This window comes from Gobio gobio (assembly GCF_949357685.1).
Source record: "Gobio gobio genome assembly, chromosome: 8".
In the NCBI taxonomy this organism is placed as follows: domain Eukaryota; kingdom Metazoa; phylum Chordata; class Actinopteri; order Cypriniformes; family Gobionidae; genus Gobio; species Gobio gobio.
This window is the reverse complement of record NC_137114.1, coordinates 21,365,224-21,385,719: the sequence shown is the minus strand read 5'-3', so window position 1 is coordinate 21,385,719 and position 20,496 is coordinate 21,365,224.

The window sequence follows — 20,496 nt, the reverse complement described above, 5'->3', positions numbered from 1 at the left end:
GCACCGACTGGACGCGCTCCTCTGTGAGGCGCGCAGTCATGGCGACGAGTCGATCTCCATCCCGAGAAAAGAGATCCTCTGTACGGGACAGAGTTTGCTCTTTTCCCAGTTGACCCGAAGACCCAACTGGCTGAGGTGCCGGAGCACCATGTCCCTGTGTTCGCACAACTGCTCCCGCGACTGGGCAAGGATCAGCCAGTCGTCGAGATAGTTGAGGATGCGAACACCACGCTCTCTCATGGGAGCAATGGCCGCCTCCGCGCTTTCGTGAAGACACGAGGCGACAGGGACAGCCCGAAGGGTAGGACTTTGTACTGGTATGCCCGTCCGTCAAAAGCAAAGCATAGGAACGGTCTGTGTCGAGGGAGAATCGAGACATGAAAGTACGCGTCCTTCAGGTCGATCGCTGCAAACCAATCCTATCGCGTCCTTCGCCACCCCTGAACTTCGGGGGACGCCGGGCGAACTGAATCGCATAGCCGAGTCTGATGGTGCGGATGACCCAGCGAGACGGGCTGGGGAGCGCTAGCCAGGCCCCCAGAGACCGAGCAAGCGGGATCATTAGCACCACGGACGTACCCGGAGCGGGGCAGCGCAGCGGAACGCAGGGGCCCCAGGACGACATGGGAGTGGTCCGTGCAGGGGTCTGGGTCTGACACACGACCTGCATCCGCTGAGGGGACGGGCGAGCGTGGGGAGGCACATTGTGTGCGTCCGCACAACCGACGCCCCCTGTTGGCGAGGAGAGAGGTGTCTGAGGGGTATGAGGCATGGTAGCGTCGCATACCGCCAGACGTGCTCTCTTGGCACCCAGAGATGTTGGAAATTGCTCTTTTATTGAAAATTTGCAATAAAACTGGCACTGAGGCCAGTGACGGAACAGAAAAACAAATGGTGTTCCCCCGGCCCTCCACCGGGGGAAGGAGTGGTGCTGCAGCCATCTCCTGAAGAGCAGTTTCCTCCATCTCTGGGCGGCCCGTCTCAGGGTCTCTTCCGACGGCGCTTGCCACCTGGCTTGGCAGCGGCCTGAGCGGGCTGGACGTTCTTCCCGCGACCGGCTCCACAGCCACGGCCGGTGGAAGGCTGCTGCTGGGCTGGGGCGGGAGCGGGGGTGGCCGCAGGAGGACGTCCTCGGCGACGGGCAGGCGGAGGTGCTGCAGCCGGCGGCTGGGTGGAGGCAGCAGCGGGCCGCCGGTGCAGGATATGCTTTATGGCCTCCGTCTGCTTCTGGGCGGCTGAGAATTGCTGGGCGAAATTCTCGACCGCGTCGCCGAACAACCCGGCCGACAATATGGGGGAGTCCAGGAACCGGTTCTTGTCAGTCTCCCTTATGTCGGCCAGGTTGAGCCAGAGATGCCGTTCCTGGACCACTAAGGTGGACATCGCCTGACCCACGGAACGGGCAGTAACTTTCGTCGCCCGGAGGGCGAGGTCCGTCGCCGCCCGGAGCTCCCGGAGGAGCTCTGGGTCAGACCTACCCTCGTGAATGTCCATGAGTGCCTGGGCCTGGTGCACCTGGAGCAACGCCATGGCATGCAAGGCAGACGCGGCCTGTCTGCAAGACCTGTAGGCCTTCACAGTCAGACTGGACGAAAGTGTACAGGCTTTGGACGGGAGACGAGGATCACCACGCCACTCGGAGGCGGTCGCCGGACGCAGCTGCATCGCGACGGCGCGTTCGACTGGCGGGATCCTCTCGTAACCCTTGGCCTGTCCACCGTCAAGGGTAGTGAGGAGGGAGGAGCCTCCAGGTCTGTTTCTGGCACTGAAGGGTGTCGTCCACGACCTGGAAAGCTCCTCATGCACCTCCGGGACGCTGAGAACCAGCGCGACCCCCCCCCCAGGAACCAATCATCCAACCTAGAAGGTTCGGGACGTGGTGGAGGGTTCCACACAAGCCCGACCTTTTCGGCGGCCCGGGAAAGCATAGCCGTCAACTCGGGGTCCGACTCAACCGTTGCCACTCTCCCAGAGGGAGGCAGTACAGCTGAGTCCTCATCCTCCGAGGACTGGAACTCCCCCTCCGATGCTGCGATCGACATCTGCTCGTCCGCGGGCGCTCCGAAAGAGATGACTGGGCGCCCGTGGGCGGGACCAGCGATCTCTTCCGGTGGCGCCACCGGCAGCGGTGCTTGTGAGGGTTCAGGGACCTGCGTAGGGACACTAGGCGGGTTTGTCCTGAACGTTATCCTCAGATCACCCCGGTGATCCGTCGAAGTAGGTCTATCCTGGTTAGGGATAGCTCTAGATCGAGGTATGGGGAGGGGGACTCCGCCTTCCCGGAGGTAGGTGAGTCTAGATCTAAGCACCGCAATAGTCATGTTCCCGCAGTGAGAACACGAGCTATTCACAAACGCTGCCTCAGCGTGCTGTAAGCCCAGGCACGTGATGCAGTGAGTGTGGCCATCAGCGGGCGAGAGGGAACGACCGCATCCAGAAACGCACGGGTGGAATGACATCTTGAAAAAGACGCAGTCACACCCGTGTTGCTCTTTTTGTGAGGAAACGCTCTTTTAGAGAGTGCTGAAGCACCCAGGGAAACCGCGGCAACACACAGGGGATAGTGCAGCCTGTGTTTGCTCTCAAAATGGAACGCCCACCGATACCAACAGTTTTGTTTGCTGTGATAACAGCAGTTGTTCCTTGCAGCTTGAGTTCGCGGTCCCGCTGGAAAGTGCCGTCACACCAACACACGATCCTCTTCTCTGTTCTCTCTGTGATTGTCTTTGCTGAATAATCAGGAAAGCAGTCCGTACTCTTCAAACGCCGGTTCGGCTCCGAAGTGAATGACGTCAGTGCGATGCTCTCGCTTCCTGTTTATACCCGCGGCGCGGGGCGGAGCGCGAGATGCAAATCTCGCACGCCAATTGTTCATTGGCCTGTTCTTAAGTTCTCGAAGCTGATAGGGGCTCTCTGAAGTGACCCCAATTCGTCGGTATTACCGACGTACGTCGTAGTGACCGACTGAAAGGGAACATCACATCTCTTGCAAAATCAAAACATTTCATTCAAAACTATTTTTAACTTTCTTCTAAAAATTGTGTTATTGCATAACTATACACACACACACTATCAAATTATTAGCCACATACATGTCAACTACACACAGATGTAAAAAGTGTAAAACACTACTATATTGTGTCTTTTACTTGTTCAGTGCAGTGGAGTGTACAGGAGTCTGTCATATCACTCACACTTACATGTATCTGCATAAATACACTGTTAATGTATGCACAATTGATGGATTTTAAGTCAAGTCAACTTTATTTATATAGCGCTTTTTTTTGCTCTGGAGAAAACGGTGATGTCATCTAGCTCATTTAAATTATCATACAGTGACAATGTGGGCAGATCAGTAATTTAGTTGATGTATTTAATTTAGTTTAGTAATTATATTTATTTGAGCGGCATCTCATGTGTTAGCTTAGCGGCGTCTCGCGGGTGTTTGTATTGTTGTTGTTTGCTCTCCTGCTTCTTTTTGCAGAAATGGCATCGGTAGTCGAGGAAAATACTGTAGATTCGGAAATACTGTTGGAGCGATGTACGAAGGAAGAGCTGTTGCAGATTGCCGAACGTTTTGATGTGGAGGTAACAACTAATGATAAGAAACTTGTGACACTGATGAAAGAGACACTGATGAAAGTTGTGAAAACTGCGTTGTTCGAGCGGGGTCTTTTAGAGGTAAGAGCTCATGTTATTGATCCTGATGTATCTTTAACCTCTCCTCTTTGTGGTCCCGATCGAAACGTGAAGTTTAGTGAGATGTCGTTGCAAGAGAAACAGTTGTGTGTTGATGCAGAAAGATTTCGTGCTGAGCGTGATGCGTGTGCACTTAAAGAGAAAGAGTTAGAGTTAGAAAATGATTTAGAATTAAAGAAGTTAACGTTACAACAGCAGTTTGAGATGCGAAGAATGGAGTTAGAGTTTGAAAAAGAAAAGGAGGAAAGAGAATTTCAGTTAAAAAAACTTGAGCTAGAGCTGAATGCGAATCCACCTGGAACTCCAATCCACGCGTCACCTGTTGAGGCTCGGTTTGCTGCACCCGTTTTTGATGTTTTTAAAAACCTTAGATTAGTGCCGCCGTTTTTAGAGAAGGAAGTAGAGAAGTATTTCCAACATTTTGAACGTGTTGCAGAGACTTTGAGATGGCCAAAAGAGTTTTGGACATTACTCTTGCAATGTGTATTAGTAGGGAGAGCACAAGAAGTGTATTCAGCGTTGACTATGGAACAAAGTGGTGACTATGATGTTGTTAAGTCTGCTGTTTTACATGCTTATGAGTTGGCACCTGAGGCATATCGCCAGAAAGTTAGGAGTCATTTTAAGGCTGAGAAGTGCACGTATCTTGAGTTTGCTGGAGAGAAAGAGAACCTGTTTGACCGTTGGTGTTCCTCTTTAAAAGTTACAACTAAGGAACAGCTTAGAGAGCTCATTCTTCTGGAAGAATTTAAAAACTGTGTTCCAAGTTCTGTCGCTATGTACAACCCCAAATCAGAAAAAGTTGGGACAGTATGGAAAACGCAAATAAGAAAAGAAGAAGTGATTTCTAAATTTACTTTGACTTGTATTTCATTGCAGGCAATATGAACAAAAAATATTTCATGTTTTGTCTGGTCAACTTCATGTCATTTGTAAATATGCATCCTTTCCTGTCATTCAGACCTGCAACACATTTAAAAAAAAGTTGGGACAGTAAAGCATTTACCACTTTGTAATGTTGCCATTCCTTTTCACAACACTTTAAAGACGTTTCACGAGTTCACACTTACATATAATTTATGGAGAGTAATTTAAATGCGTATTTGGCGTGCTGTACGGGGGGAGGGCTTCGAGCTCGGAATTTAGCCCGAACCCAGAGTACCCCCCGTGTATGTAAGTGGTTGATAAAATAAAAGTGTGGAGAAGGGGTGGTGGAGGGATGCTAGAAAACTGTCAATGAATGGAGGCAAGACTGCTGCGTGTATATATACCTCTTACTGTTGATTAGCTGAGTGCTCTCCACCTGTGTCAATTATCTGAACGTGCTCCTCCCGAACTATGTTTATAAAACATCATTTAGGGACGGAAGACACCAAGTGATGAAGTGTTTCAGGTGTAATTTTGTCCCATTCTTCCTGCAAACAAGTCTTAAGGTGGGCAACAGTACGGGGTCTTCGTTGTCGCATTTTGCGCTTCAAAATGCGCCACACATTCTCTATTGAAGACAGGTCGGGACTGCAGGCAGGCCAGTCAAGTACCCGTACCCTCTTCCTCCGCAGCCAGGACTTTGTAATGTGTGCAGAATGTGGTTTTGCATTGTCTTGTTGAAATATGCATGGACGTCTCTGGAAAAGATGTCTTCTTGAAGGCAGCTTATTATACTCCAAAATCTCTATGTACTTTTCAGCATTAATGGTGCCTTCACAGAAGTGCAAGTTACCTTTGCCAAGGGCACTGACACAACCCCATACCATGACAGACCCTGGCTTTTGGACTTGTTGCTGGTAACAGTCTGGATGATCCTTTTCTTCTTTGGTCCGGAGCACACGGCGTCCATTCCTCCCAAAAAATACCTCAAATACTGATTCATCTGACCACAGTACACGTTTCCACTGTGTGATGGTCCATCCCAGATGCCTCCGAGCCCAGAGAAGTCGACGGCGCTTCTGGACACTGTTAACATAGGGCTTCCTTTTGGCACAGTACAGTTTTAACTGGCATTTGTGGATGTAACTACGTATTGTGGTACTTGACAAAGGTTTGCCAAAGTAGTCCTGAGCCCATGTGGTGATATCGCTTATAGATGAATGACGATTCTTGATGCAGTGCTGCCTGAGGGATTGGAGATCACGGTTGTTCAGCTTAGGCTTGCGCCCTTGTCCTTTATGCACTGAAATTCCTCCAGATTCCTTGAATCTTTTAATTATGTTATGCACTGTTGAATGTGAAATATCCAAATCTCTTCCTATCTTTCTTTGAGGAACATTGTTTTTAAACATTTCAATAATTTTCTCACGTATTTGTTGGCAAACTGGCGATCCTCGGCCCATCTTTGCTCCTAAAGGATTAGATCTTTCTTGGATGCTGCTTTTGCACCAAATCATAATTACAATCACCTGTTGACATGACCTTTTTCAAATCACATCATTATTTAATTATTATTACTAGCCCTAAATTGCTCCTGTCCCAACTTTTTTTGAAATGTGTTGCAGGTCTGAATGACAGGAAATGATGCATATTTACAAATGACATGAAGTTGACCAGACAAAACATGCAATATTTTGTGTTCATATTGTCTGCAGTGAAATACAAGTCAAAGTAAATTTATAAATCACTTCTTTTTTTATTTATTTGCGTTTTCCATACCGTCGCAACTTTTTCTGATTTGGGGTTGTATCTTAATGAACATAAAGTGACTAAAATGTCAGATGCTGTCCTAATGGCAGATTAATTTTTTCTCACTCATCAAGTTTCTAGTGATTTGAGTAGGTCTAAGTTGAGTCTCTCTGTTAAAAATAAAAAAAATGGTTCCACACCAGAACAGTTCCACCTGACCAAGTGTCGAGGTGTCCATGAGCAAGACACCTAACCCCAGGTGCTCCTGACGAGATGGATGGCACCTTGCATGGCTGACACCGCCGTTGGTGTATGAATGGGTGAATGTGAGGCAAGATGTAAAGCGCTTTGGATGGTCATGGGTCTGTTGAAAGCGCTATATAAATGTAGTCCATTTACCATTAACAATGAACTATCATAGTGATAAAACAAAACAAATATCATGGGTTTGCATACATTATACACAGAAAAAAACAATAACAAGGTTAGATATCTTTGAATAATTACTAATGCAATAATTTTTGTTATTCCGTAAGCCTGAGGGATGAAACAGGAGTTAAATTTAACAAGAAAAAGAGGAAAATATAAAAGGAGATTTAGGCCACTTTTGCATGTGGATAAATTTTTTTGCATATAAAATAAATAAATTAACAAATTCAAGAGATCACGATTTTGGGTTTTCGCAAGGATAAAAAAAAGAAAGAAAAAAAGCCTAATAAAACTGGGTCAGATTAGTAGGGTTAAAATGTTTTGCTTGTACCACAATCATAAAATAAATGGCCAGCTGTTTCTTCAACAAGACCAAAAAATTAGCAGGTTTAATCAATATTAAGATATTTATAGATAGATTAATTAAACCTGTCACTCATATCTTTCACATTTTTGCGCTTGTGATTAGGGATGGGAATCTTAAGGCACTTAACGATTCGATCCGATTCCGATTCTGGGAGTAATGATCCGATTCCCAAAACGATTCTTAGCATACATTTTTGGTAACTAATTAACCTCCTGTGCAAATACATGAACTTTACATTTTAACCAAAATTGGAGCTAATATGCGTTTTGTTTTTAGTTAGAATATCTGTTTGACAGTAATGCCATATTAAAAATGATTATGAAGATTTCTTTCAATACTTTTATTTTATTAACAAATTTATATTAGAGTCACAAAAAAAAAATCTTTCAAACATTGGCTAATGCAGAAGAAAAACAACTTTAGCCAAATTCAGTGTGCGCATAACATCTCACATGAGAGAACTTGCCGAGCTGCAACAGTCATGTTAGAGACATTTAACAAATCACTCACCAAAACAAAGTCTTTGTTCAGAATTTTCCATTTGTTTGAAACATTGTGCAGTAGTTCAGCAATATTCGATAAGTCATTCCAAAAATTATGCCACGTATGTTGGTAGGTTTATGTCCCGGCCACCGCATCGGAGACATAGGAGTGTTATTAAAAGATTAGTTCACTTTTAAATAAACTTTTGCTAATAATTTACTCACCCCTATGTCATCCAAGATGTCCATGTCTTTCTTTCTGCAGTCGAAAAGAAATTAAAGTTTTGAACCCCAAACGGCCCAAATGACAGTTTCAGTGCAGCTTCAAAGGGCTTTAAACAATACCAGACGATGAATAAGGGTCTTATCTAGCAAAAACTATCAGTTTCTGCGAGAAACCAAGCAGTATTTATGCTATTATTTTACCTCTTAACAAACGAACGCGATCGTCTCTGAGCTCCGCCATAACTTCCGGCAAGTAAGGTAAAATTAGATCGTGGTCATAGATGTATACGTAGATGCCTCATTAGCGCCTGCACGGATCAGTAGAATGAGGCATCTACGATCGATATATCTATGACCACGATCGTATTTGAACTCATTTGGCGGAAGTAATGGCGGAGCTCAGATATGATCACGTTCGTCTCTCACGTTCTCTCTATTCTGAACTCCCTGAAACATATACATTTTAGTCTTTTTTGGGGAAAGTATTCCTCATTTAAATAATTCTTGCCCAAGGCATATGCAAAATAAAGTGGGTGAGGTCTGGTTGAGTTGCGTAAGTAGTGTGTTGAAACTCGTGGTTATGGTTAAGGGGCATGACATTTGCGAAACCCGCTTGAAGTTGTTGACCAATAACAACACAGTGGTCAAGCTGACCAATCAGAGCACAATGTGCTTTTCAGGAGTAGAGGCTTCATAGAGACGAGAACTAAACAGATGTGCGTTTCCCAAATCCAACTATGGTTGCTAGTTCCGTCGTTACCAATAGAGTTAATAGAACTTGCGATCAAAGTTTGCTAACGATACTTTTGGGAAACACAGCCCAGAGTGTTACTGACACAGACTGTGAAGAGAGGTGCTGCAACAATGTAAAAATATGTGATTTTTGAAAACCTAATCTTGTAAAATCTCGGTAAAAGGACATAGCAGGTCCGCTTTAAAGTGTGCAATATCAAATGCTGGAAGAAAATTAGATAGAAGTATAACTTCTTATCATTCATTAATTTCTACTTCTTTTACGGGGGATGGGAGGGTATTTACAAATGAAATTATGCATATGTTGTTTATCATTTGTTTCTATATCATTTGTTTCACAATATAATGTTTTACAGTTTTCTCAATCAATTTTGGTACATTTCTCCAAACTCAGATCACTGCTCTCACAGTTAACTGTAATTGTTTTGGGTCCTGTTCATGTTCACGCTTTATGTCTTTTATTTTCAAGTTTATTTCAGTCATGTTTTCGGTCTTGTTCATGTTTCCTGTTTGTCATATGATCATGCCATGTGCTCCATTGTAATAGGCTTGTTTGACTTGTTCGATCCAGCGATGCGCAGACCGATTTGCGGCTGGCTAGAAATTCTGTCCGACTTGAGGTAGCACCGACGCCACGTGACAGTGACGTATGTCATCAAGAGCGATTCGAGAGCAGCCGGTTAATACATATCTCTAGAGCGGCTGCACCAGACTGCACTCTGATGGCGACACAGCTGTTCCATGATTGGCCAGATTCACCGCATGACAGCGATCATGTGTGTTTCGTGTTTATTCTAAAACCACTAACCACAAATCAGTTTCAATTACTCCAGTAAAAAATTTCTGTGAAAGGATCACCCACATTTTTGTTGTTGTTTCCAACACCCATGCTATATATTATAGTAGCCTACTACTATAATATATAGCATTCGAACAAAATAAAGTTATTTTTTAAAATAAATGCTTATGAGTTACTTTATTATTATTCCTTGTACATTATTTCCCAGTAAGTTCAGTGCCACACAAGTAGAGAGCGCTATAGGGTTAACTTTAGGCTTGTTGACTTACAAGAGAATAGAGAATAGAAGAGAGAATAGAGTAAGAAAATTGCGTAAGAGCGTAAGAGAATAGCTTAAAGGCCTGTACACACCGGGACGAATATCGCGCGCGCTTATCGCCAGCGTTTTTCGTGACATTTTTCGGCGTGTCTTGAGTGTTCACACCCAAGCGATTTTCACTGGCGATGCGCCGAGTGAACGTGCACATTCAGTAGATAGCGCTCCCACACAAGATGGTGCTGCAGCACTTTACGCTTCTGACACTCGCTTGTCACACAGAAGAAGAAGAGAGACAGTATTTACATGCGTGCCAAAACCAAAGACATATTATGTCTATGGCCAAAACCATTCACACACTTTTTGCTAACTGGCAAGCAGCATTAGCAGCTCATCTTCTTCTTTGTCTACTTACTACTTCTTCATCGTATCAATGTGTGCTCGGCAAGACCGTTTTGTGCTTGAGCGCCACCAAGTCGTGTTTTACTGTCACTTCAGCAGCTCCAGGCACGTGAACAAAAGCGCGGATCTCATTGGTCGGCCAGTTTTTAACGCGCCGCGTCAAAATTAGAAAACGAACCCGAGGCGTTTTTTTTTTTATTACGCTTTTACGCCTGCTGTTTTACGCGTCGATGTGCACACTCACATTGGCACCCTTTGTTTAGTCACAAGGCGTTAAACGTCGGCGATAAACGCGCGCAAAAATCGTCCCGGTGTGAACAGGCCTTAAGAGAATAGGACGTCTTGTTGTATGAAAAGATCTTCATTTTGTTGTTCTCTCGGTTCTATAATTTGAAGAACAATGGAAGATAATATTTCGTAAAAGCGCGACGTGGTGATGCAGCAGCTCTGAGAGAAAATCTTGTGGGAATACTCGTGCAGATATATGCACTGCGCGTGACACAAAGCAATCACCACACTGTAAGCATTTATTTTATTTTATTTTATTTTAACAAACAAGCAAAGCTCAAACAAAACGGCATCCCCTCTGGCGCCTTCAGTGTCAGAATTCGCTCACTCGATTTCATTCACTCCTTTAAGTGGACTAGTGAAGTAATGGGGAATGAGGGTACACGGGGCAAATCGGACAGCAGTAATTCATTCAGCGCGCGACTCTCACAGTGCGTTGAGAGCACAGTCTATGGTTGAGAGTGAGAGCGATTCAAAAGCATAAGGAGTCGTTTGCTCTCGAAACGTCTTGCGGTACTTATGAGCCGATTGGTCTACGCAGCGCTGGTGCAATGAACAAGCCATTGCTCGTACTACATCGGCTGTACACTTGTTATTGCGGTGCATTGTGGGATTGAATGAGTGCACTCAAAAACGTCCACTATGGTTTCGGACACCACTACAAATGGCTTTTCCCTCAAATAGTGCCCTATTTAAGGGTATAGGGGGCCATTTCGAACACAGCCCTAGTCTCTTGTGTCATGTTGTGGGTTTTCAGTTCTGTCATTGGTTCATTGTTTAATCATTGTTCACAGGTGTCCCTTGTCTTACTCATTAGTCCTTGTGTATTTAAGCCCTCATGTTTGCCTTGTTCCCTTGTCTGGTATTGACCTTGTAACACACTGTTTGGTGAGTGTTTTCTGTTAAGCTGGGCGATTAACACTGTGCGATTTTCGTCCGATTTCGGACTCGTGACCATCGTCAACATTACCAACCCACACTACTGCATCTCGCCCACAGCGGAGGCACCATGCACGGCGTGAGATTAAGCAGAAGGGGGGTAAGCGTGAGGGTATCCGGGCTAGGCTAGCCAGCTATCCCCACAATAAACTGGATTACATCTCGAGTCAACGCTGATCTATCATTTACTAAAGTTACGAACTTTCTGAAATGAGTGACAGTCCCACTAATAACTAATAAGCTGAAGTATATGCTAGTAACTACAACAGTTCACTGAACTGAGACGTGCTGAGAGAACTAATGAGAAGTGACATCAGTCTCTCTGGCAGGCTTGTGCCTAGTAGACCTTGTTAAACCACGCCCCCTCCACTCATTTCAAATGCAAACATGTCAGCCAATCACAACAGTGGGCGTTTTTACTTTTACACAGCAGACACACCCCTTTAAACGGGGCATTCAGCCAGTGGGCAAACATCAGTATAGAAAAAATGCCTTTTATTTCTAAATTATGACATTTTATGATGTAAAAATCATAGTAACAATATAAGTACACCTCAGAATACATTATAAAATAAAATAAAAAAATCCATGCCATGGGACCTTTAAACGAGCCCTTGTGCTCAATGCTTCCTGGGGGGGGGGGGGGGGGGGGGGGTCCTCTGGTCCCTGGAGGAGTGTATTGATCATGCCCTTCAGTTGAGTGGCTCATTTACTGTGGGAACGGCGGAGGAGGAGCCCCACAGTTCCACAGTGTCTGTCATGCCTGATATCGTTCACATCATGCCTGCCCTGCCACAGTCTGTTCATGTCCAGAGAGGGCTCCAGCCTGTGACTAGAGTCCAGAAAGGGCTCCAGCCACTGACCAGCGTCCAGAGATTGCTCCAGGCCATGACCCCAGAGCTCTGCGCAATATTTTTTAGGGGGGGGGGGTTACTTTGATCAGGCAGCGCCTCTGTGGCCTCCTGAACTGCCTGTACCACCATGGACCCCTGAACCTCTTACACTGCCACGGCTTCCTGTGCTCCATGGTCCAGGTCAGCCCACGCTCCACGGTTCAGGTCCTCCCACGGTCCAGGTCTGCCCATGCTCCCAGGCCCATCTCTGCCTTGCCAGGTTCCACGTCCTGTCTGCCTGCACGGGCCTGGCCCACCATTCCTCCCCCTCCTAGACTTTTGTTTTGTTAGAGGAGAGGATATGTTATTATCCTGGGTCTTGTTCATGTTCACGCTTCATGCCTTTTATTTTCAAGTTTATTTCAGTCATGTTTTCGGTCTTGTTCATGTTTCCTGTTCGTCATGTGATCCTGCCATGTGCTCCATTGTATTTTGATTCCCTAGTTTCTTGTGTCATGTTGTCATTGGTTAATTTAGTAATGTGGGTTCTCAGTTCTGTCATTGGTTCATTGTTAACAGGTGTCCCTTGTCTTACTCATTAGTCCTTCTGTATTTAAGCCCTCATGTTTGCCTTGTTCCCTTGTCTGGTATTAACCTTGTAACACACTGTTTGGTGAGTGTTTTCTGTTAAGCTGGGCGAACACTGTGCGATTTTCGTCCGATTTCGAGCCGAATTCTGACTCGTGCGACTCTTTTTTGGGTCGGGACGATTTTCAGCTTTATCGTGCGTCGTTTGTCGTGAGGTGTTCGTGCATTGTACAGGGGGAAACAAGACACAATAAACCTGTCCCGATTGGCAATCGGATGGTCGGGTGAATGTCAGAAATTCTGGTCGGCCCTCATGAGGTTATCGCACAGCTGAAGCGGAGCTGCGCAAAAGTTGAACCATTTCATCTTTAATGCAGCAAGAAAGAAAACGAAAAGAGGACGATCTTTAAGTTCTGTAGGCAGTTATAAAATAGAAGCAATTCATAAAAACTGTTGCATGCCTCCAGTCCATGTTGTAAAATGGATAATCTAAGTCTTTCAAACCACAGAGTAGCTAAACAAGTGCCTCTTTTATTCATTAGCTACTTGAGAATTTACTTGTTTTACTTTAACAATTTATTTATTTATTTACTTTTATTTACTATTATTTAATATGTACTTAATTTTATTATCACGGGAAAATGTGAACCATTGTCCATCATTTGACACAAAATGTCACGTCGCAATATATATATATATATATATATATATATATATATATATATATATATATATATATATATATATATATATATATATCTCATGCAATGTGCGCAAGATCGGTGAAGTCTCAAACCTATTCACTAGGCTACAGAAAGTGAAAGTCAAATCTGACGAGCTTTCGGGGCATATTCCCACAGAGACAAGAGATACATTTTTAACATATGCTGATAACGTAGCCTATAACGGTCTTAATTCATATTCTTAATATTTCTCTTGTGGCCCATATTGTGAAGAAAAAAATAAGAGAAATAGGCCCATTTCGTGTTAAACAAGTAGTTTTTTAAAAAAAAAGCGGCTCTTACTTTTCATTGAGACTGATATTATTGCAGTGTTCTGACATATAGACTGACAATCATTTTAATTATATTATAATTATATTATATATACAATTTAATTTAATTATTCCTTGTTTAATTGGGCAAAAAGTTTTTAAATAATGAGGAGTAAGCTAATCCATTCTTTTATTATGCAGCGTGTCGTTATGCATTGATGCGTTATGAAATTATCGCGGGGTCAAATTAAATGTAATATCAATTTAAGCAGGCCTACCCTAATAATAATAATAATTTTTATAGGTAAACTGTAAATGCTAAATCCTCTTGATATCGACAGCTGATGCATTTGATAGGCTATCTCACTATTATAGCCCACACCATCGTCGCACTAGGCTCGGTTTTTTTTTTATACATATTTCACTCGTACAGTGTGAGCAGACAAGTCGCGCTTGACGATCAGACCGCACAGTGTGAGCACATAAATCGTGAGCTTTTACTTTTACATCGTATGCGATCTACTCGTACAGTGTGAGTAGGAACCTTGCTGAAATCGCACAGAAATCACACAGTGTATGCCCAGCTTTAGCCATGCTAGTCTTTGTTTCATGTTTGGATTCTTGAATAAACTGCATTTGGATTCGCAAGCTTGCCTCCAATTTGCAGCTCCTTTTATTGTTTTTTACAAAAATCACAATGATTTGTGCACCCTTTTTACAAACAAATGTATACAGAAAAAATAAGAAGATATGGACAGAGGGGAAGGAGAGAGGAAGGTGTAAGAGGAGGGAGGAGAGGTAGAAGGATAGGGTACAGACGAGTTTCAAATGAAATCAGAGCCACCCCAATTGACAATTACTTATTGTAGCATAACCTTCTGCCTAACCCTAACCCTTTTCTTGGGCGGAGCTATGAGGTCATGGCCTGGAGCCATCTCTGGATGCTGGTCAGGGGCTGGAACCCTCTCTGGATGCTGGTCAGTGGCTGGAGCCCTATCTGGACTCTGGTCACAGGCTGGAGACGTTATTGCCGGACTCTGGACGTGGACAGGAGACGTCGCCGGACTTTGGACATGGACAAGAGCTGTGGGGCTCCTCCACAGCTTCCACAGTAAATGAGGAACCACTCAACTGAAGGGCATGGTCTATATATTCCTCCAGGGACTTTTCACAACTTGTGTTTTGTTTATTTTATTTGTTGTGTCTAACTGTTATAGAATTGACTTTTATTTTCAGTTTAATTTTAAATTTTTTGCCTTGATTTAAATATATTTTGTTTGATTTTGTTAAAGTGTGATTTTTGGGTTTTGTTTGTAATTCCAAGTGTTTTGTTTTTTTGTTTGTTCGTATGTGGATTATTGGGTCATGTAACTCCTCCTGTACCAACCACCCACTCCAAGCGGGACTCGAACCCTGGTCCACCGGCATGAGAGTCGGACGCTCTAACAAGGAGGCTAAAGGCTACAACCACTAGTGTCAGTCGCTAGAACATCTCTTGAGATCAGGGGAGTGAGGTTTTACTCACACAGCAACTACTAGCTGGCCTCCGTTACAATTCAAACTTTTGTTTGTGTATTTCATTTTGCTTTGGATCTTTAAACGTGAGGGGTCAGCCGTGGTTATCAGTTGATTTTGTTCATTTACATGGAGTGCTGTGTTGAATACTTTGTATCACTTCAAGTGTGCATGTTAGTTATTCAGTGTGGGGTGGATTGTGCCATTTTCACTCATGTATTTGTGTATCTACAGCTGAATTTGTTATCAAAATAACAGAGAACATAGTTTTTTTATTTGTTTATTTATTTATACTTTTTATTATTTATTTAAATCAACATTATATTGAATTTTATTCATTTTTATCATGTATATCTTGAGATAAACTGCTTACATTCTCAACCATTATCTTTCTAATTTATCATAATTGCATATTTGAATATGTACCAGAAATCCTTTTAGGTTATATTTATAATTTGATTCTTATTATTTGTTATTTGATATTTTAGGTGAATAAAGCCCTTCAATAAGAATTTGCTAAGATACTGTGAGAGCATAAAATCCTTAAGGAAATTTCCATCAAATACATATATTTTTGATGCACTGATATATTGTTCTCTTACGAGAGGTTCTCTCGTATTGCGTAAGTTCCTTACGCTACGTGAAAGTATTCTTTCTTCGAGATTTCTGCAAAACCCAAAATTATCCTTAATTTTGTAACATTGTCAACGCAGTGCGGCAGCCTGGCAGACCATAGCAGGCTATTCCAGCGTGCTATTGGCTGCTCTGCTGGCAACTGCAGCAGCCTATCGGTGAGCCCGCGTGACGTGGCGACCAATGAGGGCGCTTCGCGCCCACCTGGCTTCATTTGCCTACAGGTGGGGCGTGGCCACGTGTATATAAGCAGGGCTCACGGGCTGCATATTCGATTTTCTTTTCTTCAGCGAAGCCCTTCGCATCGCTGGATCTGGAACCCGCCGCCGTGACCGCGCAGACAAGCAAGCAGAGGACAGCGCCTGAGGAAGCCGGCAGCATCGCGCCACCTTCAGCCATCCGTGCCTGCTCTGCTATCCGGCAGCCCATATCCTTTACGCTCAAGTGTTGTCGCCGCTGCGTCACACTTTTCACAAAAAGAGCCGAGCGTTTGATGCAAAATGTCTCGTTCCACCTGCGACTCGTGTCACGCGCAGCTCAGCTCCGGGGACCGCCATGTGATCTGCGCTCTCTGCCTGGGCCGTGATCACGCCGCCGCCGCACTTCTCGCCGGCGGATGCCAGGAGTGCGAAGAACTGACGATGTCGACCCTGCGGGCTCGACTCGTCCTGTTCAACGATGATATCCCTCCAGTCCCTGCTACGCCGCGCAGAAAGAAGCACCGCTCGCAGCGGACTCCGGAGTTCGCAGAGAGAAGCTCGCCGGAACCTTTCCCGCCTGCCTCACTCTCGCCTTCCCCGCCCCCACCCCAGGCCGCCATTTCTGTTGCCGCCTCCGGGGATGAGGCGGATGCGGCCGCGGAACGCGCCGACAGCTGCTCCATCATGGCTTCCGACAGCGAGGACTGGTCTTCCGCGACCTCTTCAGTCCGGGGCTCCGGACACTCTCGAGCGGGTGAGGACGCCGAACTTTTGCGCCTTCTCACCCGGGCTGTCGAGCAGCTAGGCCTCGAATGGGCCCCGCCCAAGGTGGCAGCGCCGAACCGACTTGACGGATGCTTCCTAAACAGTCGCCGCCGTGCGCCCACCTCCAGGACTGCACCCTTTCTGTCAGAGCTTCACGAGGAGCTCGCAAAGTCCTGGAACGCGCCATTCTCCGCGAGGGTCTCGTCTCAGGCTTCTTCAACGCTCTCACAAGTTGACGGCGCGGCTGAGAAAGGCTACAACGCTATCCCTCCGGTGGAAGAGGCGGTCGCAGCGCACCTTTGCCCGCCTTCCGGTTGGTGCTCAAAGGCTGCCCTCCCGTCTAAGGCCTGCAGAGTGACGTCATCGCTGATCGGCCGCGCTTTCGCTGCCTCCGGTCAAGCTGCGTCTGCTCTGCACTCTATGGCCGTGCTGCAAATCCTCCAAGCTAATCTCCTCCGCGACCTGGACGAGAAAAGCTGTGACGCTGAGTTAATCACGGATTTGCGAAGCGCGACGGATCTCTCCCTTCGCGCCACCAAGTCAAAACTCTCTTTCCTGTCAGCCCCCACCACTGTGGCTGCTGCAGATGGATTTCACGCAGCCAACGAGCCGGCAAAAACGCCTTCTCGCCTGTCAATAACCACCGTTTTTACGGCGAACCAGAGAAATCACAAAAGTTGCATTATTTCTGGTTGCACGGCTCACGCCGTATGTGTTTCAAATGCAGTAAATGTGCCCACTTTTCTGTGTTCACCCCTGCACACAAGCACTATAAACCCTGTGTCCCCCACTCACATAAAGCGGCCACCGGCCGCTCGAGTGCTAGAGTTAGGTCACGTGTCCGCTTGTTTGCGTCCACGACTAACCACCACACGCGCTGTCACACAGCCACTCTTAACCGGTCATGTTCCACGCGTAAGAGTTGTGCCCGCTCAAACGCGCTCACACATTTTCGCGAACATTATGCCTCAGGCGCCACGCGCCGCGCCACACACCATTTGTTTTCCGCCCAGGGTGGCCGGAGCGATGAGTGTAGGGCCGCACACAAGCCACTCCCCGCTCGAAGCGGCAGAGATGCAGTGTGTAGGGCGGCCAGCCATCGCGAGCGATCGGCTGGCCCACAGCACAGAGAGCCACAGCCACAGCACAGCACCCCTCCTATACAGGCCGTCAAACCCGCGAAGCGCGGCGTTTCGAGCCCGGAGGCCGTTCTATCCCCTGTGGCGCACGCGAGAGCGTGGGAAGCCATTCCAGGTGTATCAGAATGGGTGCTGAAAACAGTGAAGCACGGCTACACTCTGCAGTTCGCTCGCCGCCCTCCGCGCTTCTGTGCGCGTACAGAGACGAGAGTGAGCGAGGAAGTAGCACATCTACTTCGAGCAGAAATAGCCACGCTGCTGTGCAAAGGGGCTATAGAACCGGTTCCCCATTCTATGAGCGAGTCAGGCTTTTACAGCCGGTATTTTCTCGTGCCAAAAAGGGATGGGTCGCTCAGACCGATTCTGGATCTGAGGCGTCTGAACAAAGCTCTTATGAAAAGATCGTTCAAGATGCTCACGACCAAGCAGATCCTCGCGCATATTCGCCCGAGAGACTGGCTAATCTCCCTAGATTTGAAAGATGCATATTTTCAAATCAAGATAACGCCGCGTCACAGGCCATTCTTACGATACGCCTTCGACGGCCAGGCTTATCAATACACCGTCCTTCCATTCGGCCTGTCACTAGCACCCCGTACATTTACGAAGTGCATGGACGCGGCCCTCGCTCCTCTGAGAAATCGAGGGATGCGAGTATTGAACTATCTGGACGATTGGCTCATCCTGGCGCAGTCGGAGGCCGAGCTCCTCGCCCACAGGGCAATGCTGATCAGCCATCTGGACAGCCTAGGGCTCACGGTCAATTGGACCAAGAGCTCATTAGTGCCCACGCAATCAACCTCATTTCTGGGTTTGAATCTGGACACTGTGGCAATGTCAGCCCGCCTGTCACCCCAACGCGCGCGCCAAGTTCGGCGCATGGCTGCGTACTTCCGGCCGGGCAAAATCGCACCTCTCAAGCTTTTTCAGAGGATGCTGGGACGTATGGCCTCAGCTGCAGCTGTGCTCCAGCTGGGCTTAATGCGCATGCGCCCGCTGCAATGCTGGTTAAACGCCCGGGTGCCTCACAGAGCCTGGGCGTCCGGAGGCTTCAGGATCAGAGTGACTCAGGGCTGCGTGTCAGCCCTAGAGCCCTGGTTAGTAGCCGACTGGTACCAGAGGGGAGTGACGATGGGAGCCATCTCACACCGCAAGGTCATCTCGACGGACGCCTCCACCACGGGTTGGGGCGCCGTTTTCGAGGGCAGATCAGCCTCGGGCCTTTGGTCGAGCGAGGAAAAACTCCTACACATAAACTGTTTGGAGATGATAGCGGTAGAGAACGCGCTCAGGCAGTTTCTCCCGCTTATACGAGGACACCACGTGTTAGTCCGGTCGGACAATACCACAGTGGTGTCCTACGTGAACCGGCAGGGCGGTGTCAGGTCCAGATGTCTGGGCAATCTGACAGAACGCCTGCTCGTGTGGGCACACAGCTCGCTGCGCTCTCTGAGAGCTGCACACGTGCCGGGCCACCTCAATGTGGGCCCGGACAAGCTGTCCAGGGGCCTCATTCTCCCAGGAGAATGGTCCCTGCACCCCCAGACAGTCCAGCTGGTATGGCGCCTCTTCGGCAGAGCGGAGCTCGACCTCTTTGCAACAAAAGAGAACGCCCGCTGCCCGACGTTTCTGTCCAAAAGCGAGGATGCGCTGTCCCAAACTTGGCCCAGCCTCCCGCTGTATGCTTTCCCGCCGATTTCCCTATTGCCCCAGGTCATAGCGAAAATCAGGGAAATGCGCCGCCCGGTGCTCCTTATAGCACCGCGCTGCGAGAACCAGATTTGGTACCCAGAGCTGGTGAAGCTGTCGCACTCACCCCCCTGGCCAGTTCCGCTGAGAGCAGACCTTCTCTCTCAAGCAGGAGGGTCAGTTTGGCATCCCCATCCAGAGCGATGGTCTCTGCATGTATGGGTGACCAACGGATACCCGTTGACCTGCCCGAAGGGGTTATGAACACGATTTCACACTCTAGAGCCCCCTCGACGAGGCGGTTATATAGTTCTAAGTGGTCGGTGTTCACTAAGTGGTGTGTTTCCAAGGGATTGGACCCACAGCAATGTGGGGTCCAGCGGGTGCTCTCCTTCCTCCAAGAGCTTTTGGAATTGGGCAGGTCCCCTTCCACGCTCAAAGTGTATGTGGTGGCTATAGCAGCGTTCGCTCAGACGACGCTAGGTAGCACGCTAGGAAGGAACGAGCTCATCATCCGTTTCCTCAGAGGAGCCAGACGGATGAATCCCCCGCGGCCCCCGTCGGTTCCTATATGGGATCTGGCCTTGGTCCTAGAGGCCCTGAAGGCTCATCCCTTTGAACCGCTCGAGACTGTGGAACCAAGGTTCCTTTCGCTAAAAACCGCGTTTCTGATAGCTCTGGCTTCAGTGAAACGCGTGGGGGATCTACACGCGCTCTCAGTGAGCCCGACGTGTATGGATTTCGGTCCTAATGACTCTAAGGTCATTCTCAGACCGAGGCATGGTTATGTCCCCAAAGCGATCGGCACTCCCTTCAGGGCGCAGATTATCTCCCTCTCGGCTCTGCCAGCATCCGATGAGGGGGACGGTGGCAATATCCTCTGCC